The sequence below is a fragment of the Maniola jurtina genome, chromosome 3 (assembly GCF_905333055.1).
Source record: "Maniola jurtina chromosome 3, ilManJurt1.1, whole genome shotgun sequence".
NCBI lineage: Eukaryota > Metazoa > Arthropoda > Insecta > Lepidoptera > Nymphalidae > Maniola > Maniola jurtina.
In genome coordinates, this window is record NC_060031.1 from 12,452,037 (window position 1) to 12,467,052 (window position 15,016).

Genomic DNA, 15,016 nt, shown 5'->3' on the forward strand with positions numbered 1-15,016 from the left:
GTATATACCTTCCTATACCATCACTGAATCTTTACAAGTATGGGTGAAAAGGGTCTTAACATTTTGTGACGTTTATGCTTAGTGGAAATTTGAGAAGGGACAGAACGGGCAGCTACTTAAACCCTTGTGAAGTTTTAAGGTTACTGACTTTTCAAGATGTTATTATATCGGTTGTCGATCGATTGACGCGATAGCACACAACGCTGGCAAAAATCAAATCAAGAGTCATAAATCAGAAGCGAAATATCGGTCCCGTTCGCTCAGTTGTCATAAAAAGTGCATAAAAATAACACAAGCCCGAAACTTTTATTGAACCAGTCTCAACCGCGACGCGTTTGCGAGCTGAGTCCCTATGAAAAAGGACCCTGGATAGGAAACTAGTCGGGCTTACGCCGACTAAACATGTGAGTAAAGCAGGACACTTATCTATTTATTTTATTTAAGTTCTTTTGTAGATACAATTCTCACTTCTATATTGACTTTGCTCACTCGTCCGCGGTCCTCAAAAGGGTCTTTAGGTGGGGTAGCTTTGTAGCTAGCCAGACCGGCAGGCTATAAACGGGTCCGAAACTTGGTATCAATTTTGCTAGTCATCAGAACGACTAACTTGATTTCAAAAATGAGCTGATTTTATAGCCACATATTGCTGATCAACGCTTATTCGTGTAGGTCAATCGAAAGCAGCAAGATGCTCTTTTGATATCTAGGGTTGTTATAGGTAAATGTAACAGAAGGAATAAAAGAAGAAATTACTAGAAATATAGAGTCTTTTTAGCGAATTGTAGGTCAACTATCATCTAAACCAGTTTCAATCTAGATTCAGCATATTCATGTTATTCATGTTAAAAGCCACATGATTATGCTAAATTTTTGCCAAGTCACGTCGATGTGGTTAAATGGAGATAATGAAACCAAAAACCTGTAAGTTCGGGGGGGGGGGGGAAGGGGGGTTTAATATTTATCTATTTCACATAAACATTGTTTTTACCACTATATGCTTTCGACTGTTATCAGATGTTAGTGATGATAAGCATTATCCTTGCATTTTGTATCTTCTATTGCCAAATAAACAAGAGCGCTCGCGTTTAAAAGTTTAAAACACATGTCTTCCCGAAGTCTGCAACGTCGAGTTGTGTAGTTCTCCCCATTGTGGTTAGCGTAACTTAGGCGCCCTTCAAGTCTTTGTAAAGTGTCTTTAATGGATCGCAACGCTCAAGGCGAAAAGCTTTTATGTTGCTCAACAGATTTTTGTTGTCGCATAAATGTAAGGGTTTTTCATTGTGGCACTTGCACTGAGGGGGAGTTGTATGCCACTTTTGCCATTGTTTCGTTTGGATTGTGGTGTTACAGTGATGATTAAAGGTTTTTGAGACTAATTTCGAATGGAAAACCACAGTAGTTAGGGTACTATTTTGTAAATGAACACTACAAACGATATCAAGGTAGATCTATTGTGCGAGCGCCTAAGTCCAAGTCCCAGTCGTGCCACAAACAAGAAGTATTTTTGTAATAAAATAATGATCACCCAAATTAATCGCATACGTGTCCAAGTTTCTTGCAACGTTTCAAGAGTCAAGAGTCTTCTTCAACCTAGGCCTCGTCAGCATTTTCAAACTAGGCATGATTCTCGACATTCATCAAGCTCAAACTAATCTTCCAAAACAATCTATCGCAGTCCCAGGTACAGTTTCAAGCGAAATATTTATAGATTTTTTGGAATGTTTTGACAAAAAAAATCAAACCTATCATCTTTAAAAACATTATATCGCAGTCCCAAGTACAATTTCAAGGGACATGTTATAGATTTTTCGAATATTTCGACAAAAGAAAATTTAGTTCCTGATATTCGAAGACATATTTTTCCGATATGCCCCGCTGTCTGCACTACTCAACCAAGTCTGTCGTATGAATAGACTCTATATGAGTAGCCGCGGTAATTTCTAGCTCAAGTTACACAGAGTGATGTCCCCTAAGAGAAACTAATAGTTTATTCGCCTCGATTACATATTTAATGAAAATATCGTGTTACTTATATTTACTTTAGTCTCTTGTCTTTGTTTATGATCAGTAAACATTCGTTTGATTCCGTATTTAGTTTCATTTTCAGGAGATTGAACTTTCGATAATCTTTATTTACTAAGTAGTATTTAACTTGACAGATTTATAAAATCAGCAGCACCAGCAGGTGTACAACGTTCAACAAACGAGCCTTTATATCTTTTGTTAATAGATAACTCCAGGATGAAGTTATAAGCAGCAAATCTCGTTGATCGACAACGATAGTCGTAGCATGGACCAGGACAAGACATAACGCAGTAATTTTTGGACTCCTTGTGTAGTGGTTTAACTAAATTACAGGTTCACTGCGATAAGCAATAGGCGTGCTGATGCAAAATGATAAAGCTGTCTAAACTGGAATGTGTTATGGCATGTATAGAAGAGATCTTTACACGGTTTTGGCTTCCACACAGCATATCGGAATTCTAATTTATCGATGCGGCTTTGCCGGTAAAACAGCTTTGTAGTCTTGTGTTAACTAGTTGCAGTCTAAGAATGGTTGACCTCCAAAGAAAAGCGGACAAGAAGGGATGAGCTATAAAAAACAACAAATAGAATCGGTGTTTTAAAAATTATTGTGTGAGGATAGAAAACTGAACCAGTCTCATTGGTAAATTTTTCCTGACTGCCATTTATGTCGCATATCTCTTGAGACTTGAGGACAGTCAGCTGTAATTTCCCATTTGTATAATAATATAGTATAATAATACCTCATGGATTTGACCCCGTTTAAAATTAATTTCGCTATTGCCCTAATTAAACGTTAAAATAAATACCACGCAGTTACGCAATTTTATTATTTTTCAATCTATTCATCGTGGTTATTTGTAGATCCCATGGAGCATGGAGTCTAGACTCTGAAATGTGTGTGAACTCGTAGGGATAATTATTTTAGTAATGTTGTGATTAATACATATTATCACTACCCATATAACTATACCCAATACCCAATAAATGCAATCGATATTATATGTGATTTTTGCGTGGGTAGGTATAGTAGTTAAAGACCTGGAGAGTGACATAGGCAACTTTATATCTCGGAAAATCAGAGATCCCACGGGATTTTGAAAAACCTTAATCCACATGGATGAAGTAACGGGCATTATTAGGTAGTTAGTAAAATTATTTAAATAATATGACGAAAATTAAGAAAAATTTAATCTTTTCAGATTTATTAAAATAGATCTGGCAAAAATATTCATTGAATAACAAAAACAAGTTTTATGTAGTGTAACGACTCAGCCGCTGTGCACCGTTACTTAGATTTCTGGAAAAAATAATTTTAATAGGTACTTAACTATAATTAGGTAATACATAGTATTAATAATATTTTTTTTTAAACATGATTATGAAGAAAAAACTTTAATTTTTTTATCGGATTAATTAAAATATGTCTTGCAAAAATCCGCATAAAATAAGCAAAACGTACTCTAAGTAGCGCAACGAGTAAGTCTTGTTATCATTAGGTAATACATCTATCTAGGTGTGATACTAGGTACCTAGTATCACTACCGTTTAGGTATATTATTATATAAATGCGAAAGTGTGTTTGTTTGTTGGTTTGTCCTTCAATCATGTCACAAAGAATCAACGATATGAAGTTATTTGCATGGGTATAGTTAAAGATCTCGAGAGTGGCATAGGCTACTTTTTATCCCGGAAGATCAAAGAGTTCCCGCAGGATTTTTAAAAACTTAAATCCACGCGTATGAAGTCGCGTTCATCAGTAGTTAAAAAAAATATATGATGAATATTAGGAAAAACATCAATGTTGACGGATTAGTTAAAATAGGTTAAATGAGGTAAATCCTCATAAAATAACCAAAACGTATTTTATAATCGACGATTTTATGTAGCGTAACGAGACAGCCGCGATGCACTGTGCCTAGATTTCAGGCCGGGCTGCGGTCGGGCGCACCGCAACGTCGCGATATTGTTTCGTAATTGCGTCGGAAGTGGGGAAGTGGAGAAATTGGATACTTTGTTTTCACTTCGCCCCCGGACCCCTCCGTCCGGCCATCGCAGCCGGCTTCCCCGCGTCTTGGTGAAGCCTTTCTAATGAGCTTCGTTGACATGTCAACATTGCGTCGTCATGTTTGTTTACCACCTTTACATGTGAACAAGCACTGTCCACTGCTGGACATATCGCACATTGAAAACAAAAGTTACAAAATACAGCTGATGATAGGTAGTTGGAACTCAGAAGCGGAACTGCCAAGTCTTGGATAGTGCCATATTGTTTGTTTTCGGTGTGCGATATAAATATGCATGTCTCTTGTAGAGATTTCCACACACCATAACGGTCGCTGCGCTTCATTTGATATCGTCTGTCCACTTAGTGGAGGTTTACCAAGTAAACAAGTAGCAAACGTAAAAAAATTGACACGTTTCAAAAAAATAAAAATATTTTTAAGTGCTCGTTTGTAAAGTTGCAACCTAAATACAGTAGGTAGGTATCATTTGCATTTTTATAGCGTTAGCAGTTTTTGTATTCAAGTTTTTATTCACATTATTATGAATGAATTTTAAAAGAGACTCCATTGTTGAGATATTTTGTGATAAAATTTAAATGAATAATAATTTTATTAAAATTACGTGGGACTTGCGCATAGAAACGTTGCCTATAAAAAATCTCTACTGATATTTTTACATTGTAAATAAATAATTAAAATCGTAGGTAAAAAAACCGTTAATTATTCTTATTTTTATTTTGAAGTTAAAACGAATTATGACTCATTTCATTGATCTTAGTCTGATATCTTTTATAAGCACCTTCAAGGTCGAGTTAGAAGAAAATAGATATATTTTCACCTCCGATTCAAAGAGAGCGGCGTTAATCTGTTTTTGGCATCGTATCGAATCGAATATAAACTTAATTCGATAAAGTGACAACTTTGACCTGATGCTGCAGTTCTTCGGTTGGACCAGAAGAATTTGACTAGTCTACTGACAATTTAACTCCTTGATAACTAACCGAGTTTGGGCTCAGTATTGTGTCCTGGATGAGTAGCAGAATGTCCGCTGGGGAAGATGTATTTTGGAGTAGAGTGGTAAGCGTAGTATGAGACGACCCTCAGCCCGCTGGACCGACGATCTTGCAGAAAGTAGCGGAAAATAATTATTGGAGGATCGAGTTTGGTGGTATTTACTGTGTCCAAAATACCTGTCCTACTATGACGCATACAGACTGATGGATGTAGGCAGGATAGTCCACAAAAACCGTTAATTATTCTTATTTTTATTTTGAAGTTAAAACGAATTATGACTCATTTCATTGATCTTAGTCTGATATCTTTTATAAGCACCTTCAAGGTCGAGTTTGAAGAAAATAGATATATTTTCACCTCCGATTCAAAGAGAGCGGCGTTAATCTGTTTTTGGCATCGTATCGAATCGAATATAAACTTAATTCGATAAAGTGACAACTTTGACCTGATACTGCAGTTCTTCGGTTGGACCAAAAGAATTTGACTAGTCTACTGACAATTTAACTCCTTGATAACTAACCGAGTTTGGGCTCAGTATTGTGTCCTGGATGAGTAGCAGAATGTCCGCTGGGGAAGATGTATTTTGGATTAGAGTGGTAAGCGTAGTATGAGACGACCTTCAGCCCGCTGGAACGACGACCTTGCAGAAGGTAGCGGAAAATAATTGGATTTGGTGGTTTTACTCTGTCCAAAATGCCTGTCCTACTATGACGCATACAGACTGATGGATGTAGGCAGATAGTCTACAAACTCTGAAGATGGTCTTATGTCAGGTTTATAAAACGTTGATCTAACATGCTCATGTCGGAAGCGATTAATTTTTTTTATTTAGTTACAGTTATACATGGTTTTAGTTCCTAGACCATTTATTGTTGTCAATATCTAGACAAGGTGCCGCTCGTAGAGTAAACCCGTAATAGGATTCCTTCGCATACTAGCTTCTTCTAGGAATAAGTAAAGCCATAGTAATTGCTGTAAAATATACCGACATTGTAGTAAACCTTTACGTAAGTAGAATACTAGAAACATTGGTATGTCTAAATGATCTCCTAATGTTCCCTTTTTTAAAGAATAGCTTAGTAGTAATTTAGTCTGGATAGTTCAACGGTTAAAGGAGTGGACTGTAATTCGAAAAGTCGCCGGTTCAAACCCCACCCGTTGCACTATTGTCGTACCTACTCCCAGCACAAGCTTTCCGCGTAGTTGGAGGGGAAGGGGAATATTAGTCATCAGTCATCACGATAAACTTGGCTAATATTCTTTAAAAAAAAAAAATTTACAAGTGGATTTTGTTTAGGATCAGCCGACCCATGGAGCTATGAATCAGCTTAACTTGTGAGTTGACCAGCAAAGTTGACTCGACCCGGCTTCAAAATTCTAAAATCCTTTGTAAGGGGTGTCTACGTTACAGAGTATACCTACGTTCAAAATCTCAAATTTCTAGACCCAGTGGTATACCGTATTAGCTGTACGCAGTGACGTGCACATCTTTAAGGCAGAAAAGCACTGCTTACCCTAGTTAAAATAGCTCAATGATCTGTTATCATTATGTAATTGCTGAAAATAGGTACGGTCGGCCTCAGAATTCGAGTAGCGATTCCGCGGAACTAATGCATCAAAAACCTGTCGCACTTATGACCTTTTTCTATAAACAGTCCACACACACCTAACGCATGTGCATAACCGTGCCACGCGACTTACGACTTACGGCCTTTGACTGTACCTACCTAAAAATGCTTACCCTTACTTAACTTTAACACTGTCTCGGTTTTCAATATTTACATTTATAATTAAAACGGGATCACCTTTTGCCCATTAAAGTGGACACATGACAGCTTTATTGGATTATGAGTTTTAGCCGTTTAAACAGTACGGAGTTGATATTTGAACTGGGCCGGCCAAGCGTCGACGCTAATTCACCCCGGGGGCAGTCCGGATTATACCCTCCATTGTCCAAATACTTTAGAATTCACCTCTATATTTTGGTGTATAAAAGCCAAGTTGTATTAATACGAATTTCGGACTACGTATTGTTTTATTTGCCTTCAGTCGTGCGACGATTTTCAACTGACACTTTTTGTACCCTTCTGTTTTATTTTTACATTTTTGAATATTTCTATTCGTACCTAAATAATTCATTCGATATATTATTGTTTTGATTAAGTAAACGAAACAGCATTTCAATGCATTTATGGCCTGACTTTACAAATCAATCCAAGCTTCATCCTCAAGACAAATTGTATTTTGTATATCAAAACGTTTAGTAAACTTTTTGCTCTTTAGGTGTGCCGATTTCCCAGGGTAAACTACTAATAAAGATCAACATTTCGATCTGTGACTAATCAGGCTCGTATTTAGACTTGGATAAAACTCGTTTTTGCATTTTAATGTTTCGTTGTTCAACGTTTATATTAAAGATAAAGAAAAGATCTAGACTACGTGTATATTGGCTCCTATCGCTCGAACCAGCCATTGTGCTTAAAGAAGTTCAATCTTCTCAACGGCAGCTTCTTCTTTTTTCTGGATTTCTTTCCCGCTCTTACCTACACGTTTCCGTCATTTTCCGCGCTCACTTCAATGAGTCATTTCTATAGTACGAGTAAGTTCTTTACGAGACTTCTACGACAGCTCAAAATGCACAAATGACCGGTTTGTGCAAGTCTAAGCTGCTATAAACAAAAGAAACGATCGTTCAGACGATAAAACTGATGATGAAACGGCCAATCCTGTACACCTCGCTACTGATTTAACCGATATCATTGTGCCCATTGATCGTGGTGTACTTGATAAGCCCCGTCGCCCTAACTGCGATTTAGATGGCGTCGTATCTGACTATACGGTGTCCTAACACTCTTCCGTAATTGTTGGTTTATGTTCGTATTGTGCTGTAAAATGTACGAGTGTGTCCGTTCTTGTTTACTGTGCGAGGCTTAGTATCACTCCCGTGGATCAACGGCTGTTATTAATTCAAGATCAAAACTTGTACCTCTAACTTATTTTATCAACTGAGAAGTAGGTAAGTAAGCGAACTGTGGATGAAGGCACTCAGGCTGATCGCAGCCTGAGTGCCTTCGGAACTGACAAAACGCCAACCTTTTTTGAGTTTTGGCTATCGAGCCAAAACTCAAAAAAGGTTGGCGTTTTGTCAGTTCCGAAGTGTTAAAAATGAAGTGTCAAGTTCATGCTTAACACTTCGTAAGACGAGAACTGTTTAGAGATTCTGAATGAATGAAGTTAAGAAAGTTAAGCTAGTCTTATTTGTAAATGTTCAATACAGTTAAACCATTAAATTAAAAAAGGTACATTAGATATGTTAAGTCGATTAAAAATTGAAATCTGGACTCATAGCATGATTGATGATTGATGGCTCAATCGGCTTAGTGTTAGTATTAGTAGAGAAAATATTAAGTGTTCTACTATCACAAACTGACGATTTTGTGTACTCTCTCATGTAATAAAACTATAAAGTGAAAACTGAGATTGGTCTCTCTAGAGCGATTATAAAGAAATAATGTAGGTGCTTTAAAATTTTAGCTTTTAATGTCAAGGGAACTGACAGTAGACGTTATCATGCAAATATTTCAGGCTGTCCAAACAGGAATTTCATGAATTGTGTGATGACAAGCCACAGCGAGCGGCGCCATTAAATTACAATGAGTCGCTTGTCGGTATACCATCTGCGGATGAGCGGGACATGTAAATTATAAAAAGTTCCAAGTGCTCTTTAAATCTCTACGAGTCTACGTAGTGCTTATGTATTCTGTAGAGGCTAGAAGGGTGGTTAGGCTTTATTTATTCTATCATTCCCTACTATTACTTTCAGCCTATACACTTAGATGTAGTGGCAAAGGTGAGCTGCCTTCAATTTGAAGTCCTTTTGTTTTTATGTAAGCTAATGCTAAAGCGTTGTACTGGTTTCAATGCGACTCGCACGCCACCTTCTGCATGTTGAATTTACGACGTCAGATACCTTCACGCAAGTCCAATTAACAACTGTACAAAGTTTCAAATAAATCGGATGAACGATGAGCAAAACCTTAGCTAACGAAAGAACCAAGAAACTACTCAATCAAACAATCCGCAGGAGTAAAACATAATATGACGGAATAGAACCGAAAAAATTTAGACGGTCTACTTGGTAGAACATTCCTCTCAAGTCTCAACTAGTATCTCTATTTTATAATTACAGTCCTGTGCTACGGCCTACGAGCACAGTTCACGGCAGTTAGGGAACTTATAACAAACTTAAAACGTCGAGGCTTTGACGTCACGAGTAGGCGTCAAATGTTAGCATATTTGACGCAGGTAACCCTCAAGTAGCCCTATTTTTCTCTGATTTTACGTCACCATTGCCGAATATTTGATATATAGTCGATTCAGGATCAAACCGAAGGTTCCCTCACTCTAGTTCACTCTGCTACGGGTATCTAGACTAGACGAAATCAATTATTATCGACGTTAGCCAAGACTCGTAAACTATTCATCATTTTACTTGATGTTTATTCCACAGGCCCTTGATTACGGTCGAATAAGGAGAGTCAAGAATAACAGTAATTCCATAAGAACGGACATTTGAATTCCGTCGACTGTTGAGTGTTGACAAGTGACTAGTCTACTTGGCAGCCGCGTCTACAACAACGTGGACTTTGACCTTGACACTGATCTGACTCGAACTACGGTCGATATGTCTGCCAACTTAGGGAGATCGCCCACGGCGATTTTTTGCAACGATTCATTAACAATACAGTCGCATGCCTGAGAATTCATAATGTTCTCAAAGGTGTCTGATGTTTCGGGATACAATCTCCCCTATATGTTAACCCGGAGTATCTGCCAGCTACCACTGTAACAAATTTCATTTAAACCTGTCCAGCAGTTTTCGCGTGATGCGCATACAGACAGACAGACAAAATTTCAAAAAAAAAATTGTTTTGGGGTTTAAAAAAAATATCGATAATATTACAGCCCCCGCGCTAACTCGAAACGGGAGAATGTCGGATTAAACGAATAGATATCTTTGATTTCACCCCTTGCCTAATATTTGACAGATCACACCGAGAGATTCTCACTCTAGTTCACTCTAATTTAACGGTATGTTATCCTTCAGTCACCGGCCACTCATGACAAAACTGACAACAAAACCTATCGTCTAATCGACGCCTTTGGTCTACATTGATTACTAATTGATAACAATCAGTTCTTCAAAAAAATTTCTTGTAAAAAGTAGTAACTTTTGCACCGATTTTTTTTTTTTTAAATTGATTGTATTGCTTCAGTAAACAGATTTCGTGTAATTTACTGTTTTAGCGTTAAATTAAGCTAATTTTAAGTAACTATTTTATTTAAACGTTTACATTTGTAGCCAATTATTGAACGGTTTTTTCTAGTCGCACAAAAATTGCCAAATTACTTAAAATTATTTCTATGAAGTGTGTTCGCTAACGACATTACCTTCAGTACTACTTATTAGACGTTATTTATTTTGTTTCGTTTATTAGGGCCTCGTTGCGCAATTACAGAGTTAAATACTGGAAAATAGCTATAGTTATTTCGTAAATTGCCTGTCATTTTATAAAATACTCGAAAGCGGCACCTAAAAACAATGAATGTTGATTAATAGAAGTGTTCTGGTCTACTTGTTCAACTAGCCGTGGTCTATGGCTGACTCATTAGCATCTATGATCGGGAGATTGTATGGCCCTTTTCTCTTTCTTGAAATTAGATGGTCTTGCCAGAGTTAAAATATATTTTCACTATATTAATACTAAGTTATAAAACTGAACGATTTTATGTTCGGATTGCAGAATTTAATGAAAGTGAGATTTAAAAAGGTTGAATTATTATTATTTTTGCTTTTCTGTTATTTAACAAAATTCCTATAATATAAAGCTAAGCACTAGTCGGTCCGACTTAGCACGGGTGCCCCAAGTGTTGATATGTAACCCTTCTTCTGGCACATGATTCCAGATTGTTAGCACTTTTTGAGATGTTCGCTTGAAAACAGACAACGCAGTGAGATGATTTCGTTCAGTATTGTTTTACGACTTCGAACTTCAACAAACTTCAAATGAACCTAGAAGGTTTTATATTTAAAAGAAATGTGATTCAAAACTATTCGTTGTTTTTGGAGAAATCATATTTATTATTCAGTCACTTCTTATCAGAGAAAGGTGCAAGAGTTTTCAAAACATGTTTATAATTTAATTTAACTTCTGTGCTCGAGCCAGTTAGTTGAAACAGTTGAAAGTAAGCGGTTTTTCTGTTTTATTTTTTACGAAAGTGTACGTAGTCTCGCTCCATATGACATGTCGGGCAGTCTGCGGCCGATGGTGATGGTGCTACAAATTTACATGCAAAGCAACATACCGACCGACAGTGTTCAATGCTTTACGTTGCATCAAAAAGATATTACATTGTTATTTTTAACCCCCGACCCAAAAAGAGGGGTGTTATAAGTTTGACGTGTGTATCTGTGTATCTGTGTATCTGTCTGTGGCATCGTAGCGCCTAAACGAATGAACCGATTTTAATTTAGTTTTTTTTGTTTGAAAGGTTGCTTGATCGAGAGTGTTCTTAGCTATAATCCAAAAAAATTGGTTCAACCGTTTAAGAGTTATCAGCTCTTTTCTAGTTTTCTTGTAGAAAAGAAGGTTAGATAACCGTTAGGTTCATAATATGATGTCAATTGACAAATGTCAAGCTGTCAAGATGGACGTTGCCTACATACATAATTATTTATTTGAAAATGATGTTTTGGAAAACTCAGATACTTTAGATAGTAGGCGCGGAATAGTCCAAGAAAATCAGTTCAGCCGTTTGAAAGTTATCAGGTCTTTTCGGTCTTTTCTAGTTACTGTAAGCTTCACTCGTCGGGGGTGTTATAAATTTTTAATTTACACTTGTGATGTTTATAGTGTCAATGAATGTTATATATTTAACGTTTAATATTGAAAGAAAGAAAGATTTTTTTATTTCATGACGTAAACAATACAGTTTGTGAATAATAAACTAAAATTAAAGATCTAAACAGATGGAATGTGACCAAATACACTTTGCATTGAGTTGTCTCCTCAACATAATGTGGTAGCAAGCTGTAGGACTGGCTGGCCGCTAACTTTGCTAACTATTCTGGATGTAATTCAGGATGCGAGCGCGGCGGCGGCGGCGCAAGACCGTGGCATGTGGAAGTCTCTACAAGAAACCTATGCCCAGCGTTGGACGACTTTCAGTTCATAATAATAATGACGCTAACTATATGTAACAATATGTTATGCAACAAAAGTTTACAACATGTTGTTTAATCTTGAGTTAAAATAATGTAGTAATATGTTGTAAACTTTTGCCTGGTCTCTTGTTTGTTTGTCCAGATCCTGGATTCAACTTTTTCAATCGACGCGATACCTGTGATTGGAAACTACGTCACTTCCAACTTTTATGACTACTGCTGATGGTGACAGACTTGATTGTAGCCAATTCTATCGGATGGTGGATGAAAAGAAATATTTTTAGCCGTTAAAACTGATAGATTTTTAATAAAAAAATAGTTGCTAGGAGCAGGCGTAAAGACTCTTCAAACTATCCACTAACATGATCGCTCTCATCCCTCAGATCGACAGTCAACAGCAATTAAAATTCAAATTATTTCATCCGACATTAGCGAATGTGTCATCATCATCATGTTCTAATGCAAATTTGACAGACTGTCATCTATTATGTTCGCGTTACGATAATGGGCTCATAAATATGTAGCGCGTTTCGTTTGGGTTGTGCATCGACCGGCGACTGACCTTCGTGAGTCCTAGTATTGGGGTTGTATTCGTGCGTGTCGTATCCGAGGGTCAGAAGGGTCAGATAATATGTATGATAAAAGTGAACTTCGATAACGACCGTACTAATCAATACAAAATACGTATATATGAAGGAGAAATTGACTGATATCAATGAAAAACATAATTTGCAATTGTGCATTGTGGACATCTCCTGAGGATGGTGTGGGAGTGTTTATGTTGAGTGTGTTTTAGAAAATTTGTGTGGTGTTGTGTGTTGAAGTGTATTACTTGCTTTTCCTGCTTTAGTACGTAGTGGGAAAGCGGGCGTTATTGCATGCTGCGCGTTGTGCCATACAGATTTATCCGTTTCGGCGGATTATAGCGAATTAGGTGTGTGGTTCTGTGCTTCAGATTCCATTAAGTAAGTATTTTAAAATTTAAAGTAGTAAGTATTTCAAAAGTATTTCGGGAACACCGATTAACAGTATGATTAGTTTTTACAACTCGGGATATTTCTAATGTGAAAAGCAAGTCATTATACCTACCTATTTGACAAAATACCAATGCGGTGCAGTTATCGGGACCGATATTGATCGAGTGATGTGTAAAAAGTGTTTTAAAAACTATCTGCGATATATTGAAATGTCGTCTGGTAGAAAAAAATATTTATTTAGTGAGCCCGCAAATTATTGTGCAAAACAATAGGCAGCAGTGATTATATTCAGTCGAGTGGTCTCACTGCGTGGCGGGAGGGTGCCTCGTAATAAAAAGGCATAAAGGATTGGATAAACACGACGCGTGCCGAAAACAGGTCCGCCTCGGCTCGATGAAGTTAAGACGAAACATTGTATGAAGCGTAGATTGAGCGGTTCAAACCCTCACCCGTTGCACTATTGTCGTACACATTCTAGCACAAACTTTATGCTTAGTTGGAGAGAAGAGAGAGATATTAGTTGTAGTTAACATGGCTAATAATCTTGAGAACAAAAACTCACCCACTTCGCCGGTTCAAAGTCATAGCTTTTTGTCACTCCAACTATAGGTGCCTACTCGTGTTCAGTGTGTTGTTTCATGCTGCTACGGTGCGCTTTGTCCAGGCCCTTAGCACGAGAGGCGCGCAGCCCTCCCCGCTTTGACATCATTACAATTATTGCTGTATTGCCCCACCCCTGTCTTCTCGCCACAAAAACGTGAACGCGTGTCTTTCAATACGCCCGTATTTGTATAAGGGCTCTATAAGTTTCATCTAGTTTTGCTTTTGTATTGTACGAATGAAGGTAATGTAAACATATGCACTGCCACAAATGAAATGCAGACAAGTGCAATTCGACTGAAATTATGGTTCTATGAAATATATATGGAAATAGGTATGATTATAATATAGTAATCAATCAGTACTACTTAGGATTTATTAGGTATATAGTAAGTAGAGGTACGCCACACAAAAGTTGTAAATCGTGTCCATCACTTCTTAGATTAAAAAACACTTACGCGCCGAATTGCAAACCTCATCCATTTTGGAAGTCTGATTGATACAATAAAATCGATGCGCACTTACTTTTAGGCGATCCAATTTAACGACGAAACCTAAAGCTTACCGTTCCGTTAACGTTCTTTCCTCATACGTTATATTTATTACATTTTGTTTATTTTGTTTGGGCAGCCAATCCCCATATTAATCACAAGAATTGTATCTTTTTAACCCCCGACCCAAAAAAGTTGTATGTTTAGGGTGTTATAAGTTTGACGTGTGTATCTGTGTATCTGTGTGTCTGTGTATCTGTGTGTCTGTGTATCTGTGTATCTGTGTATCTGTGTATCTGTCTGTGGCATCGTAGCGCCTAAAAGAATGAACCGATTTTAATTTAGTTTTTTTTGTTTGAAAGGTGGCTTGATCGAGAGTGTTCTTAGCTATAATCCAAAAAAAGTGGTTCAACCGTTTAAAAGTTATCAGCTATTTTCTAGTTTTCTTGTAGAAAAGAAGGTTAGATAACCCTTAGGTTCATAATATTCAAGTGTCAATTGACAAATGTCAAGTTGTCAAGATGGGCGTTGCCTAGATATACATAATTATTTATTTGAAAATGATTTGTCGGGGGTGTTGAAAATTTTTAATTTACACTTGTGTTTCGAAATGTTGTGAATTTGTTGTGTTCTGTTTTTAATTGCATCAGACATCTTCAGACCAATATTCAAAACGGT

General features: G+C 37.1%; 1 protein-coding gene across 3 annotated transcripts in view; it reads left to right on the forward strand.

The window, feature by feature from the left end:
• Positions 1-15,016, forward strand: part of LOC123880932 (titin-like) — a 128,651-nt gene that overhangs the window by 35,618 nt on the left and 78,017 nt on the right. The gene's annotated exons all lie outside the window — the stretch shown is intronic.